The sequence below is a fragment of the Triticum dicoccoides genome, chromosome 5B, assembly GCF_002162155.2.
Source record: "Triticum dicoccoides isolate Atlit2015 ecotype Zavitan chromosome 5B, WEW_v2.0, whole genome shotgun sequence".
Classification (NCBI taxonomy): Eukaryota; Viridiplantae; Streptophyta; class Magnoliopsida; order Poales; family Poaceae; genus Triticum; species Triticum dicoccoides.
Window position 1 is genome coordinate 600,881,864 of NC_041389.1, and position 24,876 is coordinate 600,906,739.

Here is a 24,876-nt window from a genome sequence, read left to right on the forward strand (position 1 = left end):
ATGGATGAACTTATGAGATTGTTTGCTACTAAGAGTGCTTCTATTGATCCCAATGATATGCCTTTATCTACCTTGATTGAGAATAATAATAAATCTATGGATGTGAATTTTGTTGGTAGGAATAATTTTGGCAACAATGCTTATAGAGGAAACTTTAATCCTAGACCGTTCCCTAGTAATTCCTCTAATAATTATGGAAATTCCTACAATAATTCTTATAGTAATTTTAATAAGATTCCCTCTGATTTTCATAATAGTGTGAAAGAATTTATGATCTCTCAAAAGAATTTTAATGCCTTGCTTGAAGAAAAATTGCTTAAAGTTGATGATTTGGCTAGGAACGTTGATAGACTTTCGCTTGATGTTGATTCTTTAAAACTTAGATCTACTCCTCTTAAGCATGATATCAATGAGTCTCTCAAAGCTATGAGAATTTCCATTGATCAGTGCAAAGAAAGAACCGCTAGATTGCGTGCTAAGAAACATTGCTTTATAAAGGCATGATCTTAATGTTATTGATGTGTCCCCTATTAGATCATTGTTTTGCAATATGAATCTTAATATTGATGGGACTGGAGATGAGTCAACTTTAGTTAAAAGGCGTCCCAATGATTCAGAGTTTTTAGATCTTGATGCTAAATTTGGTAAAAGTGGGATTGGAGAGGTCAATACTTTAAATAGCGTTGAACCCACTATCTTGGATTTCAAGGAATTCAATTATGATAATTGTTCTTTAGAAAGTTGTATTTCCTTGTTGCAATCCATTGTGAATTCTCCTCATGCTTATAGTCAAAATAAAGCTTTTACCAAACATATTGTTGATGCCTTGATGCAATCTTTTGATGAAAAACTTAATTTGGAAGTTTCTATACCTAGAAAACTTTATGATGAGTGGGAACCTACTATAAAGATTAAAATTAAAGATCATGAGTGTTATGCTTTATGTGATTTGGGTGCTAGTGTTTCCACTATTCCGAAAACTTTATGTGATATTCTAGGTTTCCATGATCTTGATGATTGCTCTTTAAATTTGCACCTTGCGGATTCCACCATTAAAATTCCAATGGGAAGGATCAATGATGTTCTCATTGTTGCAAATAGAAATTTGGTGCCCGTAGATTTTATCGTTCTTGACAGAGATTGCAATCTTTCATGTCCTATTATTCTTGGTAGACCTTTCCTTAGAACGATTGGTGCAATTATTGATATGAAGGAAGTGAATATTAGATTCCAATTTCCATTAAGGAAAGGCATGAAGCACTTTCCAAGAAATAAAATTAAATTACCTTATAAATCTATCATGTGAGCTACTTATGAATCAAGTGCCAAAGATGGCACTACTTAGATCTATCCTCACTTTTATACCTAGCTAGGGGCATTAAACGATAGTGCTAGTTGGGAGGCAACCCAATTTTATTTGTGTTTTTTGTTTTTGTTTCTGTTTAGTAATAAATTTTGCATCTACCTTCTGTTTAGATGTGTTCTCATGTTTTATTTAGTGTTTGTGCCAAGTAGAACCTATAGGATAACCTATGGTGATAGTTAATTTGATTCTGCTGAAAAACAGAAACTTTGCGCTCACGAGAAAACATTCAATAAATCACATAAACGTGCTTTTGCATTGATTCTTTTTGATTTAGATCAATAGACAAATTACCCAGGAAGTCCTATTTTGGTAGGATTTTGGGAGTTCCACAAGTATTCGAAAGTTACAGATTTCTGCAGACTGTTATGTTTTGACAGATTCTGCCTTTTGTGTGTTGTTTGCTTATTTTGATGCATCTATGGCTAGTATTTAAGGGTATGAACCATAGAGAACTTGGAATACAGTAGGTTTAACACCAATATAAATAAATAATGAGTTCATTACAGTACCTTATGTGGTGGTTTTTCTTTCTTTCACTAACGGAGCTTATGAGATTTCCTGTTGAGTTTTGTGTTGTGAAGTTTTCAAGTTTTGGGTAAAGATTTGATGGACTATGGAATAAGGAGTGGAAAGAGCCTAAGCTTTGGGATGCCCATGGAACCACCAGATATTCAAGAATAGCCAAAAGCCTAGGCATCCCCTCTTTCGTCTTTGTTTATCGGTAACTTTACTTGGGGCTATATTTTTATTCGCCACATGATATGTGTTTTGGTTGGAGCATCTTGTATGATATTAGTATTTGATTTTTAGTTTACCACAATCATCCTTGCTGTACGCACCTTTTGGGAGAAGCCCACTTGATTAGAATTTATGAGAATACTTTATGTGCTTCACTTATATCTTTTGGGCTAGATAGTTTTTGCTCTAGTGCTTCACTTATATCTTTTAGAGCACGACGGTGGCTTAATTTTGAAGAAATTGTTGATCTCTAATACTTCACTTATATTATTTTGAGAGTCTTTTAGAATAGAATGGTATTTGCTATGGTTATAAATTTGGTCCTAGAATGATTAGCATCCAAGTTGGGTATAATAAAAACTATCATAGAAAGTGCATTAAACACTAGGATCAATTTGATGCTTGATAATTGTTTTGAGATATAAAGGTGGTAATGTTAGAGTCATGCTAGTGGGTAATTATAAAATTGAGAAATACTTGTGTTGAAGTTAGCAAGTCCCGTAGCATGCACGTATGGTAAAAGTTGTGTGACAAATTTGTTGCATGAGGTACTCTTTTGATTGTCTTCCTTATGAGTGGCAGTCGGGGACGAGCGATGGTCTTTTCCTACCAATTTATCCCTCTAGGGGCATGCGCAGTAGTACTTTGCTTCGAGGGCTAAGTAGACTTTTGCAATAAGTATATGAGTTCTTTATGACTAATGTGAGTCCATGGATATACGCACACTCACCCTTCCACTTTGCTAGCCCTTATTATGCCGCGCAAATTTCGCCGGTATCATGCACCCATTATTTACCTTCCTCAAAACAGCCACCATACCTACCTATTATGGCATTTCCATAGCCATTCCGAGATATATTGCCATGCAACTTTCCACCGTTCCGTTATTATGACACGCTCCATCATTGTCATATTGCTCTTTGCATGATCATGTAGTTGACATCGTATTTGTGGCAAAGCCACCCTCATAATTTTCATACATGTCACTCTTGATTCATTGCATATCCCGGTACACCGCCGGAGGCATTCATATAGAGTCATATTTTGTTCTAAGTATTGAGTTGTAATTCTCGAGTTGTAAATTAATAAAAGTGTGATGATCTTCATTATTAGAGCATTGTCCCAAGTGAGGAAAGGATGATGAAGACTATGATTCCCCCACAAGTCGGGATGAGACTTCGGACTTTATAAAAATAAAAGAGGCCAAAGAAGCCCACAAAAAAAGAGGCCAAAGAAGCCCACCAAATAAAAAAAGAGAAAAAAAAGGGGGGAAAGGAGAAAAGAAAAAAAAGGAAAGAAAGAAAAAAAAGAAAAGAGAGAAAAGAGAGAAGGGACAATGCTACTATCTCTTTTCCACACTTGTTCTTCAAAATAGCACCATGATCTTCATGATAGAGAGTCTCTTGTGTTGTCACTTTCATATACTAGTGGGAATTTTTCATTATAGAACTTGGCTTGTATATTCCAACGATGGGCTTCCTCAAAATACCCTAGGTCTTCGTGAGCAAGCAAGTAGGATGCACACCCACTTAGTTTCTTTTGTTGAGCTTTCATACATTTATAGCTCTAGTGCATCCGTTGCATGGCAATCCCTACTGACTCCCATTGATATCTATTGATGGGCATCTCCATAGCCCGTTGATACGCCTATTTGATGTGAGACTATCTTCTCCCTTTTTTTCCTCGCAACCACCACCATGTACCACCATAGTGTTATGTCCATGGCTTGCGCTCATGTATTGCATAAGAGTGAAAAAAGCTGAAGCACGTTAAAAAGTATGAACCAATTGCTTGGCTCGTCATCGGGGTTGTGCATGATGGGAGTATTTTGTGTAATGAAAATGAAGCATGGCCTAACTATATGATTTCGTAGGGATAAGCTTTCTTTGGCTATGCTATTTTGATAGGACATGATTATTTGTTAGTATGCTTTGAGTATTACTATTTTTATGTTTTATAAGCTTTTATCTTGAATCATTTGGATCTGAACAATCATGCCACAATAAAGAAAATTACATTGAGAATTTTGCTAGGTACCATTCCACATAATTCTGTTTTTATCATTTACCTACTCGAGGACGAGCAGGAATTAAGCTTGGGGATGCTTGATATGTCTCCAACGTATCTATAATTTTTGGTTGTTCCATGATATTATATTACCTGTTTTGGATGTTTATGGGCTTTACTTTACACTTTTATATCATTTTTGGGACTAACCTACTAACCGGAGGCCCAGCCCGTATTGCTGTTTTTTTTGCCTATTTCAGTATTTTGAAGAAAAGAAATATCAAACGGAGTCCAAACGGAATGAATCCTTCGGGAGCGATCTTTTTGGAACAAACGCAATCCATAGGACTTGGAGTGCAAGTCAAGAAGCAATCGAGGAAGCCACGAGGGTGGAGGGCGCCCCCCCCCCTGCTGGGCGCGCCCCCTGTCTCGTGGGCCCCTCGAGCGTCCACCGACGTACTTCTTCCTCCTATATATACTCACGTACCCCAAAAAACATCAGGGGCAACCACGAAAAACTATTTCCACCTCTGTAACCTTCTGTATCCGCGAGATCCCATCTTGGAGCCTTCATCGGCGCTCCACCGGAGGGGGAATCAACCACGGAGGGCTTTTACATCAACACCATAGCCTCTCCGATGAGTTGTGAGTAGTTTACCACAGACCTTCGGGTCCATAGTTATTAGCTAGATGGCTTCCTCTCTCTCTTTGGATCTCAATACCATGTTCTCCTTGATCTTTTTGGAGATCTATTCGATGTAACTCTTTTTGCGGTGTGTTTGTCGAGATCCGATGAATTGTGGGTTTATGATCAAGTTTATGTATGAGAAATATTTGAATCTCCTCTGAATTATTTTATGTGTGATTAAGTTATCTTGGCAAGTCTCTTGTAATTATCAGTTTAGTTTGGCCTACTAGATTGATCTTGCTTGCAATGGGAGAAGTGATTAGCTTTGGGTTCAATCTTGCGATGTCCTTTCCCAGTGACAGCAGGGCAGCAAGGCACGTATTGTATTGTTGCCATCGAGGATAAAAAGATGGGGTTTATATAATATTGCATGAGTTTATCCCTCTACATCATGTCATCTTTCTTGATGCGTTACTCTGTTCTTATGAACTTAATACTCTAGATGCATGCTGGATAGTGGTTGATGTGTGGAGTAATAGTAGTAGATGCAGGCAGGAGTCGGTCTACTTGTCACGGACATGATGCCGATATACATGATTATGCCTAGATAATCTCATAATTATTCTCCTTTCTATCAATTGCTCGATAGTAATTTGTTCACCCACTGTAATAATTATGCTATCTTGAGAGAAGCCACTAGTGAAACCTATGGCCCCCGGGTCTATCTCTATCATATAAGCTTGCTATTTACTTCTATTTGCATCTTTACTTTTCCAATCTATATCATAAAATACCAAAAATATATTTATCTTATCATATTATGTCTATCAGATCTCTCTTTCGCAAGTGGCCGTGAAGGGATTGACAACCCCTTTATTGCGTTGGTTGCGAGTTCTTGTTTGTTTGTGTAGGTGCGCGGGACTTGTGAGGAGTCTCCTACTGGATTGATACCTTGGTTCTCAAAAGCTGAGGGAAATACTTACGCTACTATTGCTGCATCACCCTTTCCTCTTCAAGGAAACCCAACGCAAGCTCAAGACATGGAAGCTACTTTCCTGCATCACCCTTTCCTCTTCAAGGGAAAAACCAACGCATGCTCAAGATGTAGCACTCGTCACGCAACTTTGCAATGTCCGCATTATGCTGAGTTTGGTTCACCGGGTTTACCTCCGCCGTTAACAACGTTGCCAGGGCATCCAATAGATTAGATAAAACTTAAGCCGGCAAGCGCACAGGGCCTCCTGCCCCGGCTGGCGCTGCCATTGCTGACCCGCAGATCATTTCTGCTGCCATTGTAGAATTCTGCCCTGGCTGTGTACTGGCCATGAAGATTGCAACCCGGTTTGGTAGCTCGTAAGGGTCTGGAATACTGTCACCATCAGAACAGCCCCCAAGCCCGCCGTCATGTACCTGATAGATGGAGTTGGTCTTACCAGTTGAGGACTCGTCGCCTGAGTAAACAACCGTCTCACCACCAGACTCAGATCCTCCTTCTAGATCTGCTCCTTGAACAAAGCCAACAAAGACATGTTTGGGGCGGCTTAAGCCTTGGCGGATCGCGCACGCTGAGCCGTCTCGACGATGTTGGTGAAGATGTCCAGCTTAGCTTCCGACTCACCAATCTTGCCAATGAAGAAATGGATTCCGCCAAAGGGGACACGGTACCCGAACTCGATTGAGCCGGCCTCGGGGCTCCAGACCTCGTCATTGATGTAGAACTCACTGCGATGACTCTTAGTCATCTGTCCCATAGCATATCGCTTGAGCCCTGCGAAGCTTCCCTTCAAGAACTCGAAACAACTGTGCGCTGGCCCCATGGTGGGCGCCAACTGTCGTGGAATTGTCACGGCAGATGCCCTAGCATGAGGACTTCGGTGTGGAGCCATCGCTGCGAGGTTAGCTTGAAGGGGTTAAAACGGCACAAGGGACACAGAGAGTTTACCCAGGTTTGGCCCCTCAAAATGAGGCAAAGGCCTACTCCTGCTTTAGGTTGTATTGCTTGGGTTTCGATTACCAGGGAGCGAATACGCTTGACCTAGTTCTCGACTTGTCATTTCTCGCCTTAACCTGTCGTCGGGTCACCCCTTTATATACACAGGCTGATGCCCGGTGGCTTACAGAGTCCCAGCCGGCTCATACACAACTTTTCCGGCTTGGTGACATTACTACACTTTCCTTAACATACAAGTTAACATATGGCGGTTTACGCTAGTGGACCTCAAGTCTCCTCCGGGTCTTGGGCCTTTAGTAAGCTTGCTTCGTGAACCGCCACCTTCATGGGCCTTCTTGTTATGAACCGCCAACGGTATGACCCGGCTCCTCCTGGGCGGGTCATACCCAATAGTTATATCCCCAACTGTACCAAAGTGAATGGTTTGCTCTTTATCATACTAACCTATCACACAAAGTTCCGTGAAGTTTTGTGTGATTGAAGTTTTCATGTTTTGGGTGAGATATTGATATGAGGAAAATAAGGAGTGACAAGTCCCAAAGCTAGGGGATGCCTGTCGGTGTCAAAACCGGCGGATCTCGGGTAGGGGGTCCCGAACTGTGCGTCTAGGCAGATGGTAACAGGAGACAAGGGACACGATGTTTTACCCAGGTTCGGGCCCTCTTGATGGAGGTAAAACTCTACGTCCTGCTTGATTAATATTGATGATGTGTGTTACAAGAGTGGATCTACCACGAGATCAAGGAGGCTAAACCCTAGAAGCTAGCCTATGGTATGATTGTTGTTCGTCCTATGGACTAAAGCCATCCAGTTTATATAGACACCGGAGAGGGCTAGGGTTACATAGAGTCGGTTACAATGGTAGGAGATCTACATATCCAGATCGCCAAGCTTGCCTTCCACGCCAAGGAAAGTCCCATCCGGACACGGGACTAAGTCTTCAATCTTGTATCTTCATAGTCTTGGAGTCCGGCCGATGATGATAGTTCGGCTATCCGGACACCCCCTAATCCGGAACTCCCTCAGTAGCCCCTGAACCAGGCTTCAATGACGACGAGTCTGGCGCGCATGTTGTCTTCGGCATTGCAAGGCGGGTTCTTCCTCTGAATAATTTATAGAAGATTGTGAACACCGGGATAGTGTCCGGCTCTGCAAAAATAAATTCCATGCACCACCGTAGAGAGAATAATATTACACAAGTTCAATCTGCTGACATATTTTGCGGCGTGACGTCACACCACTACCAAGCCTTTACTAGAATCGTTTTTATTGTACCACCTCAGCGCGTTTAGCGAAGCGGTTTCCTTGGCACGTCTTGTCGAAGCAGAGATCGTGTTCCCCTTATTCCGGGATTCCCATCAATACGGACGTGGGTAACCCAACCGCACCATTGATTATGGCACTTGGGGGATAAGCGAGTTTTATCAGGCCGGTGGGGACGCATGTTTGTGTCCGCCCATATAAGGGGATAAAGATCCAACCCTTTTACCTGCGCCTTCTTCCTCCTTGGCTTATACAACTCCGTGAACTCGAGCTCCAACGCCCAAGTCCGCACTTCTCACCTCAACCTTCTCCAACTATGTCCGGAGCGAGAGGCAAGTGGATGGCCTCCTCCGTCACGGAGGGGCAGATCCAGAAGTTGTGCAACGCCGGATATTTGTCCAGCAACATCGCGCACCGACTCCCCGACGAGGGAGAGCTCATCCCCACCCCCAGGCCCCATGAGAGGGTAGTATTTCTTCCCCATTTCCTCCGCGGACTGGGCTTCCCACTTCATCCCTTTGTCCGGGGGCTCATGTTCTACTACGGCCTGGATTTCCATGATCTGGCCCCGAATTTCATCCTCAACATCTCGGCGTTTATCGTCGTGTGCGAGGCCTTCCTCTGCATCCAGCCCCACTTCGGTTTGTGGCTCAAGACCTTCAGCGTCAAGCCGAAGGTTGTGAAGGGCAGCCAAGCGGAGTGCGGAGGCGCCATGGTGGGCAGGATGTCCCACGTTACTTGGCTGGAGGCACTTTCGTGGAAACCATTAAGGGGTGGCAATCGGGGTGGTTCTATATCACCGAGCCGCGTGACCCTGAATGGGCAGCGGCCCCCGAATTCAGATCTGGCATTCCTACATGGCTCACCTCCTGGAAAGAGAGTGGCCGGATCTGGGGTGATTCGGAGGAGCTGACCGGACTCCAAGCCTGTATCCAAAAGCTGGCGGACAAGAAGCTCAAGCTTGTCAACGTAGTCCAGGTCATGCTCATCCGCCGGATTCTCCCGTGCCAACGACGGGGTTTCAACATGTGGGAGTTCGATCCGGCGCAGCACCAGACTCTGAGTGGGTTCTTCGACACTACATACGAAGATGTCTGGAAGGTGCTGTTCAAGGGCGCCGAGGCTCCCGCATCCGCTACCGAAGATCGCGGATTCAGCTCGCAGCGTCCGGCTGACGAGGTAAGTGATTTTGTCCTTTACAGAACGCTCGTTTTCCATAGTTTGACTCTATGCGGGATCTAAACTCCCTTTACCTTTGACAGGATGGGCTAGCGAAGGCCGAGCAGACTATCTGTCCGGCCCCGTTGCCATAGGACCCAGCGGACGCCCGCCTAACGGGGCTGCTGGCTCCGGCACCCCACGTGGTGCCGGAGAAGAAGGCCAAGCAGAAGGCCACGGGGACTCGGAAGAGTTCCCGTTTTCAGGTGCTATCGGACGATGACTCCGAGGCCGACTCCTCTCACCAAGGTGAGGAGTTGAAGAAGGAAGCCTCTCCCCCAGATGGGGGAGAGAAGAAAAGGAAGGCCTCCCCAACGAGGGAGGCCGAAGGGGCCAAGAAGGGAAAAACTCTTCCCCCGGACTGCTCTGCCAACGCCAGTGACGACGACGAGGACTGGCCTCCAAGGGCCAAGCCCCTGGTGAGATCGTGAGTATCCGGACTCCCGAATAACTTCATGGTTTCTATTTTTTGCCACACAATGTCTTTCTAATGCCGCATACAACCCTGCAGTCCGCCCAAGGACGATCTTCCCGCTTCGTCGAGCGGGTACTTAGGTGCGTCAGATATGGATTCTCTTCCGACCGCCTCCACCCCCCGTGACATGGACGATGCCGAGGTGGGATCCCGGGAAGGGACCCGCCAGGAGGAGGAGGCCCCGGAGGTGTCGCGGGACAACCTCCCGAACTTTGCACCAGACTCGGCTCCGGATCCCATAGTGGCTCCGGAGTCCGGCGGGCGGCCCCTTCGTAAGAAGGGCAAGACCGCGACACCGGCAGCTTCCGTCCAATCGGAGGCGCCGGATAGCTTGCTGGAGGCGCTTAATGGAGCCTCCATCGAAGAGGAACACCGCACTGTTATGAGTGCGGTGATTCAGAAGGTGCAACTCGCCAAGAGCGGGCTGACCGAAGCCTGCAGCAGCCTTCTAAGAGGCTTTGAGGTAATAATTTTGATATGTGTAAAATAGTACCGCATAGACAGTAGCCCCTGATGCTCGGTTCAGTGTTCGGAAAGAAAAGCCGGACTGAGGATCTTAAGAAGATATACGCAGGAGTCATAAAAAATATGTCAATATGGGATTGCAGGCTGCGCTGCTGACCTCTGCCGCACTGACTGCGGAGGTCAATACTTTGAAGGAAAGCCTCGAGCGGTCCTAGAACAAACTCGGTCGTGCCAAGAAGCAGCTCGAGGACAAGGAAGGTGAGTAACACCTTATTAAAATTGTACATTACAGAAAAGGATTTTGGTTGCAAAAAGAATGACAAGGATAACGTGGTTATTGCAGGGGCCACTAACGAGGTGGCGACCCTGAAAGAGGCGGTGGCCATGGCCGAACGCAATGCGGCCGCGGAGCGCACCGAGCGAGAGAAGCAGGAGGCGCGGGTGGCGGAGGTACAGCAAGAGCTCCAGGATCTCGTGAAAAAACATGAGAGCCTGGAGCGTGACTCGAAGAATCGAGAGTCTGAGCTTGCAACGGCTCTTGAGAGTGCCAAAGCCGCTAAGGCCGAAGCCTACAAGGCCCTCCAAGAAATCGAGGAATCGAAGAAAATAGCGGCGGGTAAGGCATTTTTCATGCAAAGTAAGCATGTGAGTGTTAATTACCTGTTAGTTATCCGAATTCGGAGCTCTCCAGGAACGTTCGCAGATCTTCCTCATAGCGTATCCGATGCCGCCGCATTCTACCGGGCCGAGGAGGGGAGCTCGACGGAGAAGGTCTTCTGGTCTCAGTATGCTGAGGCCGGACATCCGATGCCCCTTAGCGACCAGCTGAAGTAGCTGGTCGAGCTCCACAAGGTGGCCGAACAGGCCATGAAGGGCCTCATAGTTCGGCTATGGCCTAAGGAGGCCATGCCTGGGAGCTACTTTGGCCTGGTGCGGCGGCTGGTGGATGCGTGCCCGTGGGTTGAAGTCATCAAGCACTCCGCTTGTATTGAGGGTGCCCGTCGGGCCCTTGCCCGCGCAAAGGTGCACTGGGGCAAGATGGATGCCCAGAAGCTCGTGACGGACCCGCCGCCGCAGGGCAAGGAGCACCGCACGCCTGAGATGTATTATAAGAGTGTGCTGAATGGCGCCCGCACTATTGCGGGTGAGTGCTCCAAAGATGTAATATTTGAGTAGACTCGCATTTTGTTATCCTGTGCGCTGAAAACTTAGTTCATTTGTGCTAAGCAACGCATTTTAATTTAAAATATTACCTTCTATGCGGCTCTTTATCAAATCTGAGAGATGGCAAGTCGTCGGCTTCAGCCCCCATGCCACGAGTGCTGGGGTGTTCGGGATAAATTTGAGCACTCTTGTTCCCATATTTGGGTCCATCTAGGGAGGCGCTCAACACAACGAACAAGGCAACCGGACTTACAATGCTTGAACACTCTCACTTAGCCATAGAATTCTATAATTTTAAATTTCGGCGAAGCCCCTAGTCTTCAGAAGGCCGAATTTGGGGCGTTATCCACGCCTGGGCCGGACAAAAACCGGCTCCTCGCTCTAAGCGGCATAAGTCTTTAGGGACTCGCAAAAAACCTCTCGAACAGCAACCAGCTCTCGTCTCATCATGACGGTCAGTTTTAGCTTTCTCCACTGAGGCGTTAACCCAGCTCAACTGGGGCGCAATCGCAGTGGTTCTCCTAGTGCTACCTTAGCCGATACAACAGAACGTAAGGTACCAAAACATGGGAGCCGGGCAAACCCAACTATTGACCCAAGACATGATTCGGAGCTGATGCATATAATGCTATAAGTTCAGGGTGCCGCACTTGTGAAAGTGTTCGGACTTATCACACCATGATGCGGGAAACATAAGCCCCTGGTGTATTTAGCCGTACCAAAACGTACGGATGCGACAAGTCACAAATGAGCATATGTATAAAAGAGAAATGCAATTGAAAGCAAAAAGGTGTTGCATTACTTATTCAAGAAAAACTGCTGTAAGTGCAGAACGATACAAATGGTGCGGTAAGCAAGGGATGGGACTGTTAAACATGTCCCCCTCCAGGGGGAGGCTGCGGAATGGTGCATAAAATAGATTTAATGCTCGTAATGGAGACCACCTGGATATTCGTTGTAGCCTTTCTTCTTCCCTGGCTGTTGCATCGTGAGTTCGGCAGGTCTACTGCCGGACAGGGCCTCTGACGAACGGAGTCCTATGGGTAAAAATAAAAAGGAAAAAGAAAAAAAAAGAACGACACACTTGAGAGCCCCTGGTGTGGTTGAGCCGCAGTCTGGGCCTATCGTGGTCGCGCCCCTCTCCCCATGCCCATGGTATCTTCAGAGCGTAATGGTGTACGCGAAGGACCTGTCTTGACGTTTTACAGGGGCTGGAGTTGGCGCCGCACTACTACGCGTGCTCGGAACATGCCAGGTGGTCTTGTTGTATGTTACTCCGGGCGCGCTTAGCTGTGTCCGACCGCTTAACGGCCGGACTCGAGAATTGCCTTAAGAGGCTGCATTGTACTTCTGCCACGAGAGCCGCTGTATGTTCCTCCGTGCGGAGAGAACGTTCAGTGTTTCCGTTGAACGTGCTGACTCCTCGAGGGCCTGGCATCTTGAGCTTGAGGTATGCGTAGTGCGGCACCGCGTTGAACTTTGCAAACGCGGTACGTCCGAGCAGGGCATGATAGCCGCTACGGAACGAAACTATGTCGAAGATTAACTCCTCGCTTCGGAAGTTATCCGGGGATCCGAAGACCACTTCCAGTGTAACTGAGCATGTACAATTGGCTTCTACACCTGCTATGACGCCTTTAAAGATCGTCTTGGTAGGTTTAATCCTTCAGGGGTCTATGCCCATTTAGCGCACTGTATCCTGATAAAGCAGGTTCAGGCTGCTGCCGCCGTCCATCAGGACTCTGGTGAGGTGAAATCCATCAACGATTGGGTCTAAGACCAATGCGGCGAATCCGCCGTGGCGGATGCTGGTGGGGTGGTCCCTTCGGTCAAAAGTGATCGGGCAGGAGGACCATGGATTGAACTTCGGGGCAACTGGCTCCATCGCGTATACATCCCTGAGTGCACGCTTCTGCTCCCTTTTGGATATGTGCTTTGCGTATATCATGTTCACCGTCCGCACCTGTGGGGGGAAACCCTTCTGTCCTCTATTGTTCGGCGGTCGGGTCTCTTCCTCGTCATCGCTATGTAGCCCCTTGTCATTGTTTTCGACAATTAACTTGCCTGTCTGCTTGAATACCCAACAGTCCCTGTTGGTGTGGTTAGCTGGCTTTTCGGGGGTTCCGTGTATCTGGCACAAGCGGTCGAGTATTCGGTCCAAATTGGATGGACCCAGAGTAGTTCTTTTTGAATGGCTTTTTCCGCTAACCGGGTTTAGAGCCTCTGAGTCCGGCATTGACTGTCGTATCCTCACTATTGTCGCCGTTAATGCGGCGTTTGTTTTTGTTACGACGCGACCTGCCATTACGGTCCTTGATATCCGGACTGTCAGAATTTTTGCTGAGGTTGTTGCTGCGTGCTAGCCAGCTGTCCTCACCCGTGCAGAAGCGGGTCATGAGTGATGTGAGGGCTGCCATGGATTTCGGCTTTTCCTGTCCCAGGTGCCGGGCAAGCCACTCATCGCGGATATTGTGCTTGAAGGCTGCAAGGGCATCTGCATCCGGACAGTCGAGATTTGGTTTTTCTTAGTTAAGAACCGTGTCCAGAATTGTCTGGCCGATTCGTCTGGCTGCTGAATTATGTGGCTTAGGTCATCAGCGTCTGGTGGCCACACATACGTGCCTTGGAAGTTATCGAGGAATGCGGCTTCCAGGTCTTCCCAACTCCCAATTGACTCTGCTGGCAAGTTGTTAAGACAATGCCGGGCTGGTCCTTTAAGCTTGAGGGGGAGATATTTGATGGCGTGAAGATCGTCACCGCAGGCCATGTGGATGTGAAGGAGATAGTCTTCGATCCAAACCGCGGGGTCTGTTGTGCCATCGTAAGATTCAATGTTCACGGGTTTAAACCCTTCGGGGATTTGATGATCCATTACTTCGTTTGTGAAGCTTAGTGGGCGTGCGGCGCCTCTGTACTGGGCGATATCACGACGGAGCTCGAAAGAGCTTTGTCTATTTTGTTCGGCCCGGCCGGACTTACTGTGTCCGGCGCGACGGTTGTCGTCACGTATCTTGGGGCGCCCACGTGATCCATAGATCGATCTTGATTGTCTTGCCCTATCCTCCAATATATCTCGCAAGTCCGGAGTGTTCCCTTGTGGCCTTGTGCTTTTCGAGCGATGCCGGGGTACGGGTCTAGTGAAGGGCCTAGAGGCCTCTCTGTCGCGACCACGGGGTGGTCGGTCAGCCGTATTGTCTCCTGGTGATGCGGGTTCATACGCCTCCTCCTCTAATCGGGGGAGCAGCTTGCGTTTAGGGTAGCTTTTGGAGGGGCATTCGAGCTCATGCTCTTCGGCCGCGAGGACTTCAGCCCATCTGTCGGCTAGCAGATCTTGATAAGCTCTAAGCTGTTGCTGCTTTTTCTTGAGGCTGTTCGCCGTGGCCATAAGCCTGCGTTTAAAACGCTCTTGTTCGATGGGATCCTCAGGCACGACGAATTCATCGTCGTCGAGGCTTGCCTCGTCTCTGGAGGGAGGCATATAATCCTCTACCTCTTCTTCTGCCGCTCTCTCATGAGAGCTAGCGTCTCCGTCCTCTTGCACTGGATCTTGCTGGAGTGGGTTGTCTTCGGCACTGTCCGGTGTATTATTATCTCCGGTGCCGGAATCTTCATTCTTGCTGTGGCGGGATTTAGAGCGGCGCCGCTGACGCCGGCGCTTAGGCTGTTTCTTGGAGGGGTCATCCTCCGCTGTTCCTTCGCCATTCCCATCCTTTGGGATATCCACCATGTATATGTCATATGATGAGGTGCCTTTCCAGTGCCCGGTGGGCGCTGGTTCTTGGTCGTCTCTGGCATCGTCGTCCGTACCGTCGATGTCTTCGGAGTCATAGTCTAGCATGTCGGTTAGATCGTCGACAGTGGCTACCAAGTGGGTGGTGGGTGGGCTTTGAATTTCATCGTCGTCCGCATCCCAACCGTCCTGACCGCAGTCCAGCCAGGGCTCTCCTGATAACGAGAGATACTTTAGCGAACTCAAGATGTCGCCGAAAGGTGAGTGTTGAAAGATGTCCGCTGCGGTGAACTCCATGATCGGCTCCCAATCAGATCCGATCGGAGGGGGCGCGGGAGGTTTGGAGTCCGGCAAGGAGTCCGGCACCTTGCAGTCACGAGCTTTGTGAGGGACAAGGTCAGTGTTCGGCTCTATCGCCGTAGAGGTTGCAGCCCCCGAGGCGGTGTCTAGCCATCCGTCCTCGATCTGCGCAGCCGGCTCCGAATTGAAGATCGGAGCAGACTCGGGTGCGGCCTCCAGGGTACTGTCCGGCTGCAGAGCTAAATCATGCCCGTCATGACAGTGCAGCGCGCTTGGCTGTGGCTCGAATCCATCGAAGATCAAGTCCCCGCGGATGTCAGTCGTGAAGTTCAAACTTCCAAATCTGACCTGACGGCCAGGGGCGTAGCTTTCGATCTGCTCCAGTTGGCCAAGCGAATTGGCCCGCAGTGCGAAGCCGCCGAATACGAAGATCTGTCCGGGGAGGAAGGTCTCACCCTGGACTGCGTCGTTGATGATGATCGAAGAAGCCATCGAGCCTATCGGTGACGACACAGAGGAACTCTCAATGAAAGCACCAATGTCGGTGTCAAAACCGGCGGATCTCGGGTAGGGGGTCCCGAACTGTGCGTCTAGGCAGATGGTAACAGGAGACAAGGGACATGATGTTTTACCCAGGTTCGGGCCCTCTTGATGTAGGTAAAACCCTACATCGTGCTTGATTAATATTGATGATGTGTGTTACAAGAGTGGATCTACCACGAGATCAAGGAGGCTAAACCCTAGAAGCTAGCCTATGGTATGATTGTTGTCCGTCCTATGGACTAAAGCCATCCGGTTTATATAGACACCGGAGAGGGCTAGGGTTACACAGAGTCGGTTACAATGGTAGGAGATCTACATACCCGTATCGCCAAGCTTGCCTTCCACGCCAAGGAAAGTCCCATCCGTACACGGGACGAAGTCTTCAATCTTGTATCTTCATAGTCTTGGAGTCCGGCCGATGATGATAGTTCGGCTATCCGGACACCCCCTAATCCGGAACTCCCTCAATGCCCAAGGCACTCCCAAGGTAATATTCAAGGAAGATCCAAGCAACTAAGCTCGGGGATGCCCCGGAAGGCATCCCCTGTTTCGTCTCCGACATTATCGGTAACCTTACTTGAGGCTATATTTTTATTCATCACATGATATGTGTTTTGCTTGGAGCGTCATTTTCTTTTGTTAGGATTTGCTTGTTATTATCTATAATAATGTTTCGCATCTTTTATTTCAATAAAAATGTCAAGTATAACCTTTGACATGCTTATTTTGCGAGTCTACTTGTGGCTGTTTCAAAACAGAAAGTTTGTTGTTGTTGCAAAAATTCTCTAGAAAAGTCAGGATGTGATAAAATGTTGAATTTTTTCCATAGTAATCTACAATAAATTTTCTACAGTGTGGTAATTTTTCAGAATTTTTGAAGTTAGGGAAGTATGATGGATATTGCATTCTTTACAGACTATACAATTTTGACAGATTGTTGTTATGTTTGCATATGTTTGCTTGTTTAATGATTCTATTTTAGGATAGGAGTATTAAATATGCAGAGGCATTTAGTAGGCAATGCCAAATTATAATTTAGTGATTTGCTACAGTGGAGAATGATAAGGTGTTTCATTGATTTATACTAACTTATCTCACGAGTTCTTGTTGAGTTTTGTGTGGATGAAGTTTTTGAGATTTAGGGAAACCGTGATATGAGAGGACTGAAGAAGAACCAAGATCTCAAGCTTGGGGATGCCCAAGGCATCCCAAGTTAATATTCTAAGAAGTCTCAAACATCTATGCTTGGGGATGCCCCAGTAGGCATCCCACTTTTCTTCATCAACAATTATCGGTTAGCCTCGCTTGAGCCTAAGTTTTTACTTCTTCACATGATGTGTGCCATTATTAGAATTTCATTTTATTTTGTTTTGCTTGTCATTTTAATAAAATACTTAGATCTTAAACTTTTAAATAAGAGAGAGTTCTCACATAGCTACCTATTTACTTCACTACTCATTTGATCTTCACTTATATATTTTTGGAGTAGTTTGTCAAATGCTCTTGTGCTTCACTTATATTATTTTGAGAGTTTACACTAGTGATGAAAATTTGCACAAGCTTTGAAATTTTTCCTAATATGAGGAATATCCAAGAAGGATATAATAAAAACTTTCATGTAGATCATTGGATATGATAAGTCTGATTCCTTGCAATAGTTTTGAGATATGGAGATAGTGAGTCATGTTGGTGAGTAATTGTGCTTTAGTAATAATATTGGTGTTAAGGTTTGTGATTCCCTACGCAAGCATGAAAGTCAATAGTTATGCAATGAAATTACATCCTACTTATGGTGCATTATTCGGTGTTAGTTATGCTTAATGCTCGCTTATGTGAATTTTCAATTCTTTTTGGTTGATTATTAATCTTTTTGCTAGCCTCCATTTGTACTAAGTGGGAATACTACTTGTGCATCCAAAATCCTTAAACCAAGTTTTGCCATATGATCCACCAAACCTACCAATATGCGGTATTTTCATGCCGTTCTAAGCAAATTTGTATGTGCCATCTCTAATTTTCAAAATAAATTTCCTTTTTGTGTGCTCGTACCGCTCATGAAACGGTAGGGGGTGGCTGATATTTTTCAATGCTAGATGTGTTATTCTCAAGATGAGTGTTTATTCACTTGTCATTGCACGAGAGTACGGCAAAGGTATTAGGGATGCCCAGTCCCGAAATGAAAAATGAATTTACTTTATGTTGTCAAATAATAAATTCCCTGGAAAGTGTTGGTATGGACGGTACCCGTAGATACGGCTAGCCGTAAAATGTGAAAGTATAGTGGAAAAGGAATAAACTTTATTTTCTGTTTGGAAACCGCCTACGATACATCTAGCATGGAAAGTATTGGGAACTACTCGGTCGTTTTCATTGATAGGAAAGGCATGCCACCCCAAATGTTTTATCTCTATATTTTTCACTTTTGAGCTTTGGCACCTCTACAAATCCCTACTTCCCTCTGTGAAGGGCCTATCTATTTACTTTATGCAACTTTTATTTTTATTTAAGTCTCCATCTTCTCTTATAAAGCACCAACTAAGGGGCACTATGATCGTACTTGAGCATTGGATGTAGCTAATATGCGAGTGCGTTTCATGAATAGATCAATGATTGAGCATGATGGGCTAGGGATAGCTTTCTTTAGTGTTGATATTTTGAAAGAAACGGTTGCTTGTTGATATGCTTGAGTATTGATGTCCTCATGTAAAATTATAGACTATTGCTTTGAATCATTCAAGTCCAAATGTGCATGACAAAAGAAAAAACTTTATGATGAATATGATAGGTAGCATTCCACATCAAAAATTCTATTTCAGTTGTTACTTTATCATGATGAGTTTTATGAGAAAGAGTTCCTGTTATGATGCTAGGAAAAGTGATTGAAATTATCATTTATCAAACTTATGCACTTTGCTAGCATTCACACATCATAAATTATTTCTTTTATCATTTACCTACTCGAGGACGAGTAGGAATTAAGCTTGGGGATGTTGATACATCTCCAATGTATCTATAATTTATGAAGCATTCATGCCATGTTTACAATAATTTTATATGGCTTTGGTATGATTTGCATGGAACTAACGCGGACTGACGTTGTTTTCAGCAGAACTACTGTGGTGTCGTTTTTTGTGCAGAAATGAAAGTTCTCCAAATGACCTGAAACTTTTTGACGATTTTTTTGGAACAAAAGAGACCCCCGAAGCTTCGTGGAAGGACCAAAAGGTGTAGGAGTAGGGCAAGACACCGGGGCGTGCCAAGGGGCCCAGGCACGTCCTGGTGGGTTGTGCTCACCTTGAGGCCCATCTTCGCGTTAAACCGACGCCAAAAAATCCTATAAATAGAGAAACCACCAGAAATAACCCTATATCAGAAGTTCCGCCGCGACAAGCCTCTGTAGCCACGAAAAACCAATCTAGACCCCGTTCCGGCACTTCGTCGGAGGGGGAGATCATCACCGGTGGCCATCTTCATCATCCTGACGGCCACCACGATGAGGAGGGAGTAGTCCAGCCTCGGGGCTGAGGGTTTGTACCAGTAGCTATGTGTTTAATCTCTCTCTCGTGTTCTTGAGATGTCACGATCTTGATGTATCGCGGGCTTTGTTAATATAGTTGGATCATATGGTGTTTCCCCTCTCTATCTTATTCTGAATTGAGTTTTCCCTTTGAGATTTTGTTTTATCAGATTGAATGCTTTTATGGATTTGAGAGCACTTGATGTATGTCTTGCTATGAATATGCGTGGTGACAATGGGGTATCATATTGATTCACTTGATATGTGTTTTGGCACCAACTCGCAGATTCCCGAGGTGACATTGGGATAATCTATGCATAGGGGTTGATGCACGTTCTTGTCTTTGTTTCTCTGGTAGAAATCTTGGGAACTCTTTGAGCTTATTTGTGTTGGGTTGAGTATTATGAATCTGAAATTGTTTGATGCATATCGTATAATCAACTCACGTATACTCGCTGTGACATTGGAGTATCTAGGTGACATTAGAGTTGGTTGATGTGTATCATATGGTGTTATTTTAGTATGAACTCTTGGCTAGATCGATCGAAAAGAATAGCTTGGTGTTATTTTAGTACGAACTCTAGGATAGATTGATCATAAAAAATAGCTTTGAGGTGGTTTCGTACCCTACAAACAATTTCTTATTATGTTCTCCGCTAGATAGAAACTTTGAAGTGATTCTTCATCGCACGTCGAGGGATGGTTATATGATCCAATTATATTAGCATTGTTGAGAGATTGCACTAGCGAAAGTACGGACCCTAGGCCTCATTTTCAAGCATTGCAATACCGTTTGTGCTCTGTTTTATCAATTGATACCTTGATGTTTATTTATTGTTCCTATTACAAAAATCAATATCTACTACCATTACTACACTTTTCTCACCATCTCTTCACCGAACTAGTGCACCTATACAATTTGCATTGTATTGGGTGTGTTGGGTGAGGGAGTCCTGGATTAAGGGGTCCTTGGGCATTTGACCTATTGACATGGGCCGGATTGATGGGCTATGAAGATACAAGACCGAAGACTCTCACCTGTGTCCGGATGGGACTCTCCTTGCTGTGGAAGGCAAGCTTGGCGCCCAGGATATGAAGATTCCTTTCTCTGTAACCGACTTTGTATAACCCTAGTCCCCTCCGGTGCCTATATAAACCGGAGAGCTTAGTCCGTAGGGGCAATCATAATCATATAGGCGAGACTTCTAGGGTTTTAGCCATTATGATCTCGTGGTAGATCAACTCTTGTAATACTCATATTCATCAAGATCAATCAAATAGGAAGTAGGGTATTACCTCCATAGAGAGGGCCCGGACCTGGGTAAACATTGTGTCCCCCGCCTCCTGTTACCATCAACCTTAGACGCACAGTTTGGGACCCCCTACCCGAGATCCGCCGGTTTTGACACCGACATTGGTGCTTTCATTGAGAGTTCCGATGTGATGTCCAAGACAGGATTGATGGCTCCCCTCGTTGTCAAGGACACTATCACCTTCGGAGGAGCTCTGGCCCCAGGTCAAACCCTCCGGCTGGGCAGCTTTACCATGACCGCCGTTCGGCCGTCGAGCCAACGATGACTTCTCAGGTCATCGAAAATCGCCTTCGTGTTGACTTCGAACACTCCAAACGGATGGATCCGACGGAGTTGTCGTCTTTAAACGAACTCCTTGATCGCATCGCCGCACTGGGGGTCGCTATAGACTACGATCGGATTGGGCTTAAACCCGACCAGAGAGAAATCAAATCTCCACCGATTACCCATCAGGTAGCAGTAATCGAGGAGCGAAACAACAACTCTCCCTCTGTATTGAGGAAGAACTATGTTCGGATCTCCAGGCTTGAAGAGTCGGATACCCGTCTACGGAACAACACGCCCGGCCCTCCGAGCCTAGAATTGGACAACGGGCCTAAAAAATCAGATGATATCATGAAGCCCGAACTATTAAGTTTGAAAGTTTCTCAAACTCCGGGTCCCAAATTGGGTTAGGGTTCGGACTTAAATCCACCCACCCACGCAGATACACGCGATCTTATGTACATACGACAGTAGTCTCAAGAAACGGTCCATCACATTTGGGCCAGATTCCCGTGACAAAAGCCGCATGAGGAAACCCTCAACAAAATGGAAATAGACAGAAGCCGCATTGAGCAAAGTAGCACGACCTTCTGAGGAATCATTCCCAGTCAGGAGGCGTGATGCGTGGGAAAAATCACACTTGGCATGGTATTCGGCGCGCTGGAGAATTATCGGTCTGAAGAGGTAACCTTCCAAGTGGCCCCTTTCAGCAGTGGATATCACGCCTTATTAGGGCGAGATGCATTTACACGCTTCCAAGCTATACCTCATTACGGGTACATGAAGTTCAAGATGCCCGGGCCCAATGGTATTATCACTCTTGCCAATGATCCGGACATAGCACTCCGTGCCGAAAACAAAACCACAGCCCTAGCCCTCGAGGCACTGTCTGAAGCCCTCGCGGCTGAAGAGTTAATCGCACTACGCTCCATGGTGGATAGGGATGACGTGATGCTGGACAAGAAACCCAAATCCACCTCCTTTAAACCAGCAGATGAAATAGTCAAATTTCAAGACCACCCGACGGACCCCAAGAAGACAACATCCATCGGGGCACAACTGGACCCAATGGTTGACGTTGCGGTACGAGAGTTCCTGCGCGAGAACTGGGACATATTCGCCTGGCACCCTTCTGATATGCCAGGAATCCCACGCAGGTTGTCTGAACATAGCATAAACATACTGAAGGGATATAAACCAGTCAAGCAAACACTACGACGCTTTTCCAAACCCAAACGACAAGCTATGGGGGAGGAGCTAGCCAAGTTAATCTAGGCCGGATTCATCAGAGAAATTAAACATCCGCACTGACTGGCAAACCTGGTGATGGTACCAAAGAAGGATAAATCCTGGCGCCAATGCGTCGATTTCAAAGACCTCAACAAGGCCTGCCCTAAGGATCCATTCCCCCTCCCTCGCATCGATCAGATTATTGATGCTACAGCCGGACACGACTCACTGTGTTTCCTTCACGCATACTCCGGATACCATCAAATCAAAATGAAGGAGTCTGACACAGCCGCAACTGCATTCATTACCCCATATGGGCCATTCTGCTTCAACACTATGCCCTTAGGACTCAAAAACGCCGGCACCACCCACCAACACATGATTCAAACATGCCTAGAGAAACAGATCGGCAAGACAGTTGAAGCATATGTAGATGATGTCATCATCAAAACTAGGCACATCGAGTCTTTAATAGACGATCTGCTTCTCATATTCGACAACCTCCGTACATATGACATCAAGCTCAATCCGAAAAAGTGTGTTTTTGGCGTTCCCACTAGAAAATTGCTGGGCTTCATCGTTTCCAATAGTTGAATTGAGGCGAACCCAGCTAAAATCCGAGTTTTGTCATTGTTGGCTACACCAACAAACCTTAAACAAGTCAGAAAACTTGACGGATGTGTGGCAGATTTAAGCCGCTTTATCTCTAGACTAGGAGAAAAAGCATTGCCACTTTATTGCCTTCTCCGACGCACCGATTACTTGAGTGGATGGACACAGCAACGGTCATACTGGAAGAAATAAAGGCTCTTTTAGCGAGCAACCCAATCCTGGCCGCACCAAACATCGACGAATCCATGTTATTATACATATCGGCAAATCACCAGGTCATGAGCGTGGTGCTCGTCATCGAACGAAAGGAGGACGGATACAAATTCCGGCTTTAGAAGCCGGTATACTATGTATCCACTGTCCTCACACCATGCAAACCCGGGTACCCTCATTACCAAAAAAATAGCATATGCGGTCTTCATGGCATCCTAGAAGCTACGACACTACTTTCAAAAGTGCTCAATCACGGTGGCCTCCGAAGTGCCACTCAATGACATAATAAACAACCGCGATGCCACGGGCCGGATTGCCAAGTGGGCCATTGAGCTCCTCCCATTCGACATAACATACAGACCATGCTAGGCCAATAATCCCAATATTGGCCGACTTCGTCGCTGAATGGACAGAGGTCGAACTCCTTAATGAATACAACACATATTCCAACTGGGTCATGCACTTCGACGGCTCCAAAATGCTGGCGGGCTTAGGAGCGGGTGTTGTACTAACATCCCCCATCGGAGATATAGTTTGGTACGTACTCCAAATATTATTCACAGACTCCAACAATGCAGCCGAGTACGAGGCCTTATTGCATGGTCTTCGGATGGCTGTCTCCATGGGCATACAATGCTTGGAAGTGCGCAGGGATCCAAACCTTGCAATATCTCAAATAAATGGAGACTTCGATGCCAAAGATCCAAAAATGGCATCTTAACGTAACGCCATTCTAAAAATGTCGGCTCGGTTCGAGGGGCTCAAGTTTCATCATGTGGCTCCAGAAAGTAATCAAGCATCGGATGTCCTTGCTCGCATCGGTGGCAAGCGTGACCCCATCCCACCTAACATCTTTATGGAAAGGCTCTTCAAGCCACTCGTGGTGTGGCAAGGGGAGAGCAGCAACACCAGTCCGGATCCGACTATAACCCCAGATTCCGAACACACCAATATCATCGGGGGCTCAGCCACCGAAATAACACCATTGGCCCATCTTATCATGGTAGTCATTGCCCCATGGACCGAACCCTTCTTGGCCTACCTTAATAGGCAAGAACTCCCTGAGGATCAAAATGAGGTGCGTCGCGTTGTCCAGCGCTCGAAAGCCTACAAGGTTCATGACGGAGAATTCTACAAGAAAAGCGCTACCGGAGTACTTCAAAGATGTATCTCCGAGGGAGAGGGGCGGCAGCTATTGGCTGAAATTCATGCCGGTCTCGGTGGTCACCACACCGCGGCTCGGGCCCTTGTAAGCAAGGCCTTCCGTACAGGTTTCTATTGGCCGACGGCCCGAGCAGATGCACAGGACCTTGTCCAACGTTTCATCGGATGCCAGCTTTTCGCCAACCAAAGCCATATGCCACCCACAGCTCTACAAACAATCCGCATCACTTGGCCTTTCGCGGTCTGGGGGCTTGATATGGCCGGATCCCTTAAAGGAGGAAGCCATAAGAAAAAATATATGTTCGTCATGGTGGATAAATTCACTAAGTGGATAGAGGCCAAACCAGTTAAAACGGCCGAAGTCGGACCAGTGATAGACTTCATATCTGGTGTTGTGCACCGTTATGGTGTTCCACACAGCATCATCACCAATAACGTCTCCAATTTTACAGCCGATGAGGTGAAAACCTGGTGTGTTAATCTGGGCATTAAGCTCGATTACGCCTCCGTCTATCACCCGCAAACAAATGGTCAAGTCGTACGAGCCAATGGTCTTATTATGAGCGGCATTAAGGCTAGACTTGTGTGGTCTTTGAAAGAATCAGACAAGCACTAGGTCGAGGAGCTCGACTCCGTACTCTGGGGGCTGTGGACCACGCCCAATCGTACTACCAGATATACACTTTTTTTCATGGTGTACGGCGCAGAGGCTGTG